This window comes from Peromyscus leucopus, chromosome 10 (assembly GCF_004664715.2).
Source record: "Peromyscus leucopus breed LL Stock chromosome 10, UCI_PerLeu_2.1, whole genome shotgun sequence".
Lineage (NCBI taxonomy): Eukaryota > Metazoa > Chordata > Mammalia > Rodentia > Cricetidae > Peromyscus > Peromyscus leucopus.
Genome location: NC_051071.1, coordinates 52,248,128 through 52,260,056, shown reverse-complemented (window position 1 = coordinate 52,260,056; position 11,929 = coordinate 52,248,128). Strand labels below are relative to the sequence as shown.

The 11,929-nt window shown below is 47.4% G+C and overlaps 1 pseudogene; it reads right to left on the bottom strand.

Moving 5' to 3' along the window:
* Positions 1-4,939: 4,939 nt before the first annotated feature.
* Positions 4,940-8,774, bottom strand: LOC114702012 (annotated as a pseudogene).
* Positions 8,775-11,929: the final 3,155 nt, after the last annotated feature.

The following is an 11,929-nucleotide window of genomic DNA, read 5'->3' as shown; positions in this document are numbered from 1 at the left end:
TACCCCTGCAGATGTGTCCAGAGCGATTTCCATAGCGATTCTAAAGCCAACCAAGCCGACAGTGCAGATTAACCATGGCGGTCAAGGACCACGGCTTTCAGGTACTTCAGTGCAAACAATGGACTTGTCTCTCTTGCTTGCTCTCTCTCACACCACATGGAGAAAGATGGATGACGACAGACAGACACTAGATACTGATGTGTTTTAAAAAAATTGGACAACTGCTCTTTCTTCTGGACTTTCAAGTATCTCCCCTCAGCTGCACCCGGGCACTGATAATCGAATCAGTAGTTTTCGGTTTGTTGCTTCTTGTCTTCATATCCACTTCTCATTCTCTGCTGGTTGCGAATGGATATGAGCCCTTCATCCTTTGCTAGGTGGAACAGTTAGGCATTCTCAACAGAGGCCACTGGAGGCATTGCGGGAGGAAGTGGAGAGACCGTCTGTCACAGGTCCAGAGTGCCCCTGCCAACACTTGGGCTCTTTATCAATCACGGGTATGCTGGGAGGAACCTTGAGGACAAAGCCCAGGGCTGCTATCACTGTCTGAAAAGGACCAGGTTTCCCAAGCACAGTGTACTTCCACCTGGGAGTCTCTGCAGTGTGTCTGTGGGACTTGGGGCAAGAGGAATTGACCCACACGTGGTGCCCACACAGCTTTCTGTGTTGGAATAAAAACTCATCTTTCACCCACAGGTGTCTTGTGCTAGCACTCATCACACAATAACAGGTTAATCTATCAACGCGAGTAGAGCAAAGCAGATCTCAGACCCTGCTGTGGAACAATCCTCTTCTACACCCTGAATATGTATGACTCTCATTGATTACTAGGAAGCTGACAGGCCAGGAGCTGGGCAGGAAGTTAGGTGAGAAAGCCAAACTGAGAATGATGGGAAGAAGGAGAGCAGAGTCAGAGGAGATGCCAGCCAGCTGCCCAGGAAGCAAGACATGCTAGAGGACAGGTAAAGTCATGAGGCATGTGGCAAAATGTAGATTAATGGAAATGAGTTATTTTATTTTATTTTATTTTTATTTTTTTTTTTTTTTTTGAGACAGGGTTTCTCTGTGAAGTTTTGGTGCCTGTCCTGGAACTCGCTCTGTAGATCAGGCTGGCCTCAAACTCACAGAGATCCACCTGCCTCTGGCTCTCAGGTGCCCGTAGAAATGGGTTCATTTAAATGTAAGAGTTAGCTAGTAACAAGCCTGAGCTATTGGCCGAACATTCACAATTAATATTAAGCCTCAGTGTGTTTATTTGAGAGTGGCTGTGGGACAGGAAAACTCCTCCCACCAGACCTTGGTAACCAATCAGTGTGTTGGAGCCCATCCTTTTGTGTGCCATGTAGTCTTTGTAGCAAACAGCCCCTCTTCAGCTGTGGGCTCTAGAGGCCTGATTGGCTTCTCACTGCTACATCACAGAGGCACAGGTACTCCCTCAAATAACTCTACACTCTCCCTAGACTTGTACAGCAGCTGCCCCTTTTAAGTTATATGAAATTTCTACTAATAGATTCATGACTTCTTCCTCGTGGCTCATCTCCTCATTTTCCTTCATTACCGCTCCACTCAGTGTCCCCTGCTCTTTGCTCTATTAATAGCAACAATGCTTCTCGGTACCCACAAGGCATGCCAGCCTGTCTAAAATGCCCTTCTTTTGTCCTTTTACTAGGGAAAGCATGAGCATGCGCATGCAGGCGTGCGCGGACACGGACACACGGACACACACACACACACACACACACACACACACACACGTGGGGGGGGGACGGACTGTTAATGTACACAAGAGGCTGAATTATAGCCTGTTACTACTCACAAAAGGCAAAAACTTAAACAGTCTCTCAGACGTGGCAAGTCCACACATTACAGCATCTGACTTTGGCATGAAACATGTCCTTGTGATTAACCAGACAGCGTGAACTCACCTCCACACAACAATCTAAAATGGCCTTTCACACGCTCACACACCGGGTTTGTTTTAAAACCTGGCTCTGCCGTTTGTCAGTTTCTATACCACTAATTGGGAATAATCCTGGGTGCTCCAGAGAGCCACGGTAAAGGTGAAACGAGGTGGCACACATATGAGGTGCTCAGCACATATGCAAGCTAACGAAGACTCCCTGGGTTACAGAAAGTGAATGCCACGCGCACCTAAGATGATTAGAGAAAACGTGCATCTTAAAATTTGATTTCTTGTAGATGCCCCCCCAGCTAAACGTCTAACCATCAACAACACTTTATTCACAAAAAAGAAACGCCAGACGGATTTGGGCAGAGAGCTGCTGTTTGTTATCCTCAAAACGATATTTTCCTTGTATGAAGTTTTTTTTTTTAATTTAGTTTTAAAACATTTAATTAAAATGTAATTACATTCTCCTCCTCCCTTCAACCCCTCCCATGTGCCTTTACCTGGCTCTCATACACACACACACACACACACACACACACACACACACACACACACACACAAATAAATATGTAAGTGTATTTTGTTGAATCTGTATTTTTTTTTGTGGGGGGTTGATCACTTGGGGTTGGATACCCACTTATGGTTCTCATTTGGGGAAGACTGCTGATTCTCCCCGTCTCAGGAGCCGCTCACTGCCTGCGGTGATTTCCTCGTCCACCCTGGCACATCATCCAGTGGTGTCATTCTCCAGGTTTGTTCAAGCAGCCGTGCTGTTGAGATTCCATGGCTGAAGCTTCCCTGGCTCATCTGGAACGTACAGTCTTGCAACTGACTTCGGATCCTCTGGCTCTGACAGCCTCTCTGTCCCTCCTTTCACGACGTCCCGGAGCCCGAGGCGCACGGCTTGCGTTCTAGCTGCGTCAGTGTGGCCGGGCGTCCCACAGTCTGTTGTTTTCTGTCTTTTGATCAATTGTGTCTTTCTGTGGTGATTTCCACTTGCTGCAAAAAGGGGCTTCTTGGATGAGGGTTGGGAGCTCCACTTCGATGTGGGTATAAGGCTACGCATTTAGAATACAGTTAGGAATTATGCTGGTTTTGGAACGTGGCGGTGGTAGGTTCTCCTCTGAGATCTATGACCTTATTAGCTACAGGCGATTGTCTAGGTGTACAGTACCAGGCATGATTTCCATCCTGTCGATCAGGCCTTAAATCTAATTGGACAGTGTTGGTTACTGCCAAGATATAGTGCCACAGTTGCCCTTGAGGGCTATGTTGCCATGCGTGACGATCATTGTGGTGGTTCATGGTGTCAAAGCTGGGTAGGATTTTGAATGCTCTCCTCTCTTGGCAGCTTGCATAGCATTTTCTGGTCATTTTGGAAGCTGGCCCTCAGGGAGGAGGCCTTTGGGTCAGATTAGCTCAATTCCTCCGAGCTCAGTGTCTGAAGCATGGGGTGTCTTCAGTAATGGGGATTTACCTTCAACTTCTGAGAGGCAACCAAAGGCAGCAGCAATAGCCTGTACTCTTTGGGGAGTCTCTTGGACTCCCCCATCAACATCTTGAAAGGAGGTTTTTTTCATGCCTGGTTCTGAGGTTTTTTGTTAGCTACTCTATGGATCTTACAGGGAATGTTATGACCCCGACTGGCATAATTTCCTTTAACTTATGTACATATGTGTGTATTTTATGTAATTTTAGGTAACTATAAAATAATATGATTCCTTAGAGACTTTTCAAGCATCCTTAGTCTTATTTACCTCCTCTCCCTTCTTCTCCATTTGTATTGGCCCTCATGATTAATTTTGTACAGGGTCTCATGTAGCCTAGGCTGGCCTCAACTTCTTTACATAGCAAAGGATGACCCTGACTTTCTGATCCTCTGCCTCTACCTCCCAAGGGCTGGAATTACCGGTGTGGTTCACCATATTCTGTTCCCGTGGTGGTGGTGGGGTTCCAGCCCAGGGCTTCATGCTTGCTAGGCAAATGCTCTACCCACTGAGCTACATGGTCAGATCCAGAGTCCTGAGGTCTAATCTTGTGCTAGGCATTTTTCTCTAACTTGGGTCTTCGAAAAGGACTTGTGTAAATATTTATTCACTCGGAACTTTGTCGTACTACAGATTTATAAATATGAATTTTAAACATATTCTGATAGTACTTGCTGCTTTTTATTATAGACCTTCACTGATAGACCACTTGACTCTCGGAGACTGTTTTCTTTCTCTGTAGTCTCATTGGCTTCAGTTTTGATCTGTCTGTCTCAGCCTCTCTCATGCTGGGATTACAGGCATGTACCACTATGTCCAACTCTTTAGCTCAGCTTTTAAAGCACACTGTCATGGATGGAAAAGAGAATAGTGAACTAAATAATCAACTACACAGAATCGTGAGTCAGTGTGATTTGTGTGTCTTCACAGTGAAGATCCATGTTCCCGGGGCTGACCCTCACCTTAGGGGTTGTAAGGCTTAGAGGTTGTGGTTTCATTTTACTGTGGCCGCCTCACCCCAGGCATGCCCTACATTCCCCTTCTCTATCCTGTTTCCTGGGAGATCAACCAAACCAAAGAGCAAGTTTGTGAGCATGGCAGACAATCTCGGGCAAAGCAGCTCAGTGCCTTGCCCACCATTCTAGGTTCTTCTGTCATTTAGATTTTTCTCTTCCTAATCCTCAATGTTCTGACTTCCCTTTGATGTTTTAAAGAAAACATATTTCATATTTTTCAGATACTTTGATTTGTTTTGTTTTTTGAGACAGGTTTTTCTGTAAAACAGCCCTGGCTGTTCTAGAACTTACTCTGTAGACCAGGCTGGCCTTGAACTCAGAGCTGTACCTGCCTCTGCCTCCTGAGTGCTGGGATTGAAGGTGTGTACCACCAGTGCCCACCTATTTTTGTTATTTTGAGTAGGATGATTCATCTAATAATTTCCTAAGTCTTATCCCATACTAGTGTCTGCTGTGAGTTCTTCCTATTTTTGAATCTTGTGTTTTACTTTAGACTGTGACAAATACCTTCTTTTTTTTTTTTAAACAAATTGAATCCTGCTTTAATTGAAGTATATAGAATGTATTAAAATCCTACAGAAACATTACTGAGAATCTTCTGGAAAACAGGGATCATGCAATCCCTCTGGAGAGACAGATGAGAGTAATTCATAGCTCGCCAACACCTCCCTGCATTCCCAGACTACCCAGATCTCTTCACAATCTCATTCCAGATGCTTCTTAAGTTCTAAATCTGATTTCAGTAAAAAACATAGGGCTGTCATGTTTGATATTATTATGGCCTTAAGAAATTAAAAAGCTATTAAGTACCTGAATTCTTAAAACATAAATAACCTTAGCAAGAAATCCAAGTGACCCTAGAAGTCACTTTGGTAGAAGTGGGAAATGGATTGAATTATCCTGGATATAATTTCATTAAGGCTTCAAACTTTCCAGGAGAGACTATCACAATTTTATACCATTTTATAACCTAAGTTAAGAAAAGGTTTACTACCCAAATCAACAAGTCTGGGCCCAAAGAAAGCTTATTTCTAAAAGCTCTCTCCTGCATAATAGCATACGTTCACTCTACCTGTATTCTCTCCTCAACGTCAAAACTATCAACCTGACTTCTTCAGGAGGAATGGGCAATCCAAGTTAATAGGAGAGGCCCAAGAGGAAAACGCTGAAAAATCTGAGCGTACACAAACAAGGCTGATGGGAAGACAAGCAACAGTACTGGAGAGCAGAGTGTGGACAAGTCTGAGGAGCAAGGGAGTCGGCCAACTGTCAAGGTGAGAAGAGGTAGAGGCCTGGTGATTAATGAGTAAGTGCTTGCCTAGCCAGCTCCTCTGTCTTGACTGTGATCAGCCAATGTAGATGCGATGGAAATCATTGGCACCAAAAGCAGCATTACATTTGGGACACGCGCTGGCGGGTGTCATAGCGAGTCTTCACGCACTCAAAGCAGAAAACATGGAAACACTTGGTCAGCACTGCATCCTTTTTCCCGCATGTTACAGCAGGGGCAGGTCAGCCGTGCCTTGTAGTCCTTTATCTCCTCCATCAGAATCTCATCACACTTGGGCACATTGTCTGGTTTCTTGGTGGTCTCCAGCTTCCTTCGAAGCCTAGATATGTCCTCCTGGGCTCGTTTGAAATTGAACAAGTCCTTTTCTTTGGTGACACTGTTCTCCACGATTTCATCCTGAAAGTCATGCAGCTTCTTCTGAGCCAGCTCTAGCTGTGCCTTGAGGTCGTCTGCAAGCTGGGCTGCCTCCATGGCCTTACGCTTATTCATCTCCAAGGCCTGAGTCCTAAGGCCTAGCTCCTTCTCCCCGGTGCCAATATTACTCTGAAGCAGGTGCTCCTTCTCTTCCAGTTTCCTTACCACCTGTAACTGGGCATCCACCTGCATCTTCAGCATCAACACCTGGTCCGCCAACTCCTCCTTTTCCTCTTTAAGCAACTTCTGGATCTGACTGGACTTGATTCGCTCTGACATTAGCTTGAAGCTTGCATCGTCCTTCTCCCGCAACTGCTGCATCAAACGGATGTTCTGCTCCTGCATGTCCTCAAAGGCCTGCCCTGTGACATCCATCTCAGAGAGGAGTGCTTCTTCCTCCTGCTTGGCCATGGCTAGCTTCTTCTGTAGGTGTTCAATCTGCTCCTCCACTGCCCGGATCTTCCTCAAGGCATCCTCATCAGCCATTTTCTTGTTCTCTTTCTTCTCTTTATCCTCCAAATCCTCGAGTCTTTGCCTAAGATCCTCCAACTCAGCCTTCGACTTCTTCTCAGCTGCACTTTGTCTCTCTGCTCCTTGGGGGCAGAGCGATACATATCTAGCAGCAGTTTCATCTCCTTCTGGCTCTCTTGTGCTTTCTTGAGTTCAATCTTCAGCTGCTTGATAACATCTGCTTCTTTTTTCCTCCCATCTTCATGCTTCCCTTTTTCTTTATCCTTAGCAGAATCTCTCTTTTTCTGACTCTTTCAGTTTCTGTTTCTCTCGTTCTCTCTCCTTTTCCTTTTCTCGTTCTCGTTCTCGCTCTCTTTCTTTCTCCCTCCTTTCTCGTTCTCTCTCTTCTTCATCTCGTTTGGACTTAACTTCACTGGCCTCCTCCTGAGATGCCTTTGATGCTGAAGGATGAGTGGACAGGTCCTCAGACTCTTGCTTTCGCTCTGTGGGTTCATCCTTGGGGTCCTCAGTACTAGACTGAGACTGCAGGAGGGCACTGCCACTGCGCAGCCGCGTCTTGTTCAGGTCGGACTGTGCCTCTCTCAGTTTCCGCTTATACCTCAGGACCTCCCCCTTCAGCTGGTGGTTGTGATTCTGGAGGCTGCTAAGGAGATGCCGCATCTCCCGGTTTATGGGACCTGCTTGTTCGTTGGCAGCAAGGGTTTGCTCAAACTCTATCCTCAGCATTTCATACTCTTTGCGGACCTGGGCCAAGGTATCCTCCAGCTGGATTACTTCAGTTCTCAGCTTCTTATGCAGACTAACCTCATCTCGCTCAATGAGCTCGACCTGGCGTTGGTGAGTTCCCCGGGTGCCATGAAGCAGAGTCCGAGCCTCATCCAAGTGGGCTTTCAACTGTAGACTCTCATTGTACAGGACAGAAAACTGTGACTGCATGCAGCGATATTCCGGGGTTTCCTTAACCACTTCCTCCACCGCACTCCGCAACTCCACCTTCAACTTTTCATTCTGTGTAGTGACCTCTTCAAAGTCTTGGCGAAGTTTCTCCAGCTCACAGTGTCGGTCCTGAGCTAACTCTTTGTTCTCCTCAAGCTCTGCATTCATCTCCTCAAACTTCCGGGCGTCGATGGTGATTGTTCCTCCATAGAGACTGCTCCCCGCTCCATATACCTTATAGCCTTTTGAATTCACCCGTTCTGTCAATGTCCCACTGCAGGTCATCAATCATGGACTCCAAGACAGACACTCTTGACTCAGCTGTCTCTACTTTAGCCTGCAGCTTACAGAACTCCTGAGACATGGTGTGATGCTTCTCCTGAGGGAGGTCTGTCAGCTCCTGGAGCCTCACATTCTCTTGCGCAAGGAAAGAGTTCAGCTCCTGTACTGCTTCCTCCACTATCAGGTTATCTCCGCTGTTCAGTTTCCGGGACAAGAGCTCCACCTTTTCTTGCAATTAATCATACACAGTCACAATCTGGGACACAGCACGGCGGGAGGACTCCACGCGCTCCTGAAGCTGTGACTCCATCTCTTCACTGGAACTCTCTCACGGTCGTCTTTGCGCTCCTGATGGCTATCAGAGTCAGGCTCAGGTTCTGGGACAACCAGGGCTTTCCTTTCTGTGAGGAGGTCTCCCAAACCTTGGTCCAGATCTTATAACGTTTGAGGATGATACGGATGTTTTCATCGAACTGGCTCCAGTACCGGTTTACAATCAACAGTGAGGCATCGTCCGTAGCCTGGCGTCGCTCCAGTTTTTCAATGTGTTCCCGAAGTTCATCTTCAATGGCCTGTCTCTGATCGAGCATTTCTGCTAGCTTACGATTTTTGGATTGCAGTGTTCGAATGTCTGACTCCTCCGTTGAAGAGACACCCCCGAGCTTAATTGTTTCCACTGTGGTTCCTGGATCTTCAACAGCTGCCTTTTTCTCTGGAGGCACAGATGTGCCTGGCTCTCCAGCAGCTCTTTTATTTCCAATCCCCGACATCTCGGCATAAGCTGGGCGTCACTTTCCGGACTCCGGTTCCGAGGCTCCAAGGAGGCGGAATGGATGCTAGAGTCCTTTGGCGAGAAATCCGGCCATCACGAAACGACACCCGGCTGGCTTCCGAGTCAAGCTCCAGGACAAGGCGGCATCGATGGCAAGCAGCAATCCGAGTCGGACCTCGCCTGGGCTCCCGCTGCTCACGCCGGGGAGGGGGGGTGGTTGTGCACAGCTCCCAGCGGTTATTCACGTAGGCCGGTGTGGGAATCCCATCCCTCACTTCAGACCTGCGGTGAAGGGGAATCGACAAATACCTTCTTAGGGAGCTTTTTATAAATGTGTCCTCCTTATGTATGTAAAAAAATGCTGTTACTCAGGAGACCCGAGTTGTACAGGTGGTCCAGATGCTGAGTTCATGAGCTGCAATGAATGTGCCAGGCCTGGAAGACAGTGTTCCTCAACACTGCCTCTGGCTCGTGCATTATTATTTTTTAATGTATGTACATATGTATTTATTGTGTGTGCATGCATACATGCACATATGCATGCCCCTGTGCACGTGTAGAGGTGAGAGGTCAAATTCTGGGAGCTGGTCCTTTCCTTCCACATTGTGGGTCCTGGGGATCAAACTCAGGTCCTCAGGCTTGGCGACAAGCCCCTTTACCTGCTAAGCCAGCTCGCCATCCCCTTATCACACCCTTCAGGTTCCCTCTTCTGCAATGTCCACTGAGCCTTGGAAGGGTGCTACTAATATCCTATTTAGGACTGAGCGTCCAACAGTGGCTTGTTTTCAGTTACGAGTCTCTGCAGTAACCACTGTCCACTGCAAAAGGAAGCTTCTCTGGCCAAAGGCGAGCAAGCGAGCGAGCGAACGCAGCACCGATCTGTGAGTGTACAAATTTGCAGAAGGCAGTAGTATGTGACAGGCACAATACCACTTAGCGAAATAACAGTAGATTTCTCACCAGGGCTTAAGACATCCCCGCCACTGGCTTCCGAGGAGGTTTACGGTACCCGGCACGGATTCCCTTTCCTGGAGCGGTCTTGAAATCCGACCAGAGAAGAGGCTGTCAGCTCTGTCATGGTCACCATTGCTCTTGCAGACACACCTTACCTGGCTTGTTAGTGGTGTGGCATGTTAGCTGGATTAAGATGGTGACTTTTCTCCCCCAGCAGCCCTCACAGCACCTTTCACACCGTGGAAGCTAGTCAGCAGGAGGGAGGGAGCTTCCAGCTCAGCCCCAGCCTGGTTTCCCCATGTCCTGTAATGACTAGTTATTATTTCGACCCTTCCATATTCCATGTGTGACCTTCCCACCACCCAGTAGTGAGTAAAATGTCCATACACTGGGGCATTTGTGAGGAAAGAAACCAGACCTCTGTTACTATTCCTCTTGAAAGGGGTTCATCTGACACCTTTTGTTTGTTTGTGTTTCAGACAGGGTCTCTCTGTGTACCAGCTCTGGTTATCACACTGGTTAGTTATCACACTGCCTTGGGTATGAGTCAGCCCAAACATCAAACCTCCTTCATATTTATGTTCATACAAAGTGAGTGAGAGCTTATTATGAGAAGGCACTAGGGACTCATGCTAAATATAAATATATTTAAATATAAATATACGAATACGTGCTAAATAAAAATAAATATAAAACCTACTCCTGTAAACTCTGAAGGAACTAACGTGGTCTTCTCCTTTGCTTTGGGATCTATTTGTGTTAGCCCCTAGCTTTTTGCTCAGTCTGTCTTAGTTAACGCTTCTGTTGTTGTGATGAGAACCATGACCGAAAAGCAAGTTGGGGAGGAAAGGGTTTATTTGGTTTACATTTCACTATGGCTGTTCATCACTGAAGGAAGCCAGGACAGGAACTCAAACAGGGCAGGATCCTGGAGGCAGGAGCTGATGCAGAGGCCATGGGGGGGTGGGGTGGGGAGCGGGGGTGGGGAGGGGGAAGCTGTTTACTGCCTTGCTTCCCCTAGCTTGCTCAGCCCACCTTCTTACAGAACCCAGGACCAGCCGCCCAGGGATGACATCACCCACCATGGGCCGGGCCCTCCCCCACTGATTACCAAATGAGAAGATGCCTTACAGCTGATCTCAAGGAGGCATTTCCTCAGCGGAGGCTCCTTCTCCCCCCCCCCCCCCCATGACTCTAGCGTGTGTCACGGTGACACACAAAACCAGCAGCACAGAGTCCTATTGACTGGAGAGTTTCTGAGGCAAAGGGTCTCTGTGGGATGAATTCCTCCCCTCGTATCCTCCGCAGCTTTGCCACTGAGTTTCTGACACAGAATCGTGTAAGTAGGTCAGCTTCGCCAAACCTGTTATCCGGCGTTTTTCTCTCTGACATTCTCGCACGGCACAGCTATTCTTGTCGCTGCCCAGAGACAGCTCTCTCTCTCTGCAGGGCAGCTTCTCCCTAAACTCATCACTCCGGCTGCCTCGGAGCAAGGACGTGGGGTCCACCAACCCGACTCCATCCACACCGTTGCTGAACTCAGCTCATCATACAGTTACAAAACCGTGTAACCTTAAAGAGAGCCATTTACAAATTTTAGTTGAGGTCTTAATTTCAAACAGTTCCTTAGTTGAATCCCCCGCCCCCTCCGCCCCGGGAGACAGGGTTTCTCTGTGTAGCCTTGGCTGTCCTGGAACTTGCTCTGTAGACCAGGCTACCCTTGAACACAGAGTTCCAGATGCCTCTGCCTCTGGTTCTTAGTTGAATTCTTTCTTTCTTTCTTTCTTTCTTCCTTCCTTTCTTTCTTTCTTCCTTCCTTTCTTTCTTTCTTTCTTTCTTTCTTTCTTTCTTTCTTTCTTTCTTTCTTTCTTTCTTTCTTTCTCTCTCTCTCTCTTTCTTTCTTTCGATTTATTTATTTATTATGTATACAGTGTTCTGTATGCATGTATGCCTGCAGGCCAGAAGAAGGCACCAGATCTCATTACAGATGGTTGTGAGCTACCATGTGGTTGCTGGGAATTGAACTCAGGACCTCTGGAAGAGCAGCAGCCAGTGCTCTTAACCTCTGAGCCATCTCTCCGGCCCCTTAGTTGAATTCTTAATGCCACCTTTTTTACTGTCTTAAAAAGTGGCATTTAGCAGCTGGAGATGGCACAGTTGGTACAGTGTTTGCTATGTAAGCATGAGGACCTGAGTTCGAATCCCCAGGACCTACAAGAAAAGCCAGGCACAGCAGCCAGCTGAGGAGGAGGTGGAGGCAGGAGGGTCCCCAGAGCTTGCTGGCCAGACAATCTAGACAAATGGCTGGGCTCAAGGCTCAGTGAAAGACGACTATGGAGAATGATTGAAGAAGACATCAGCCTTCAACCTCTGGCCTCTGTGCATGCACGGGTGCAT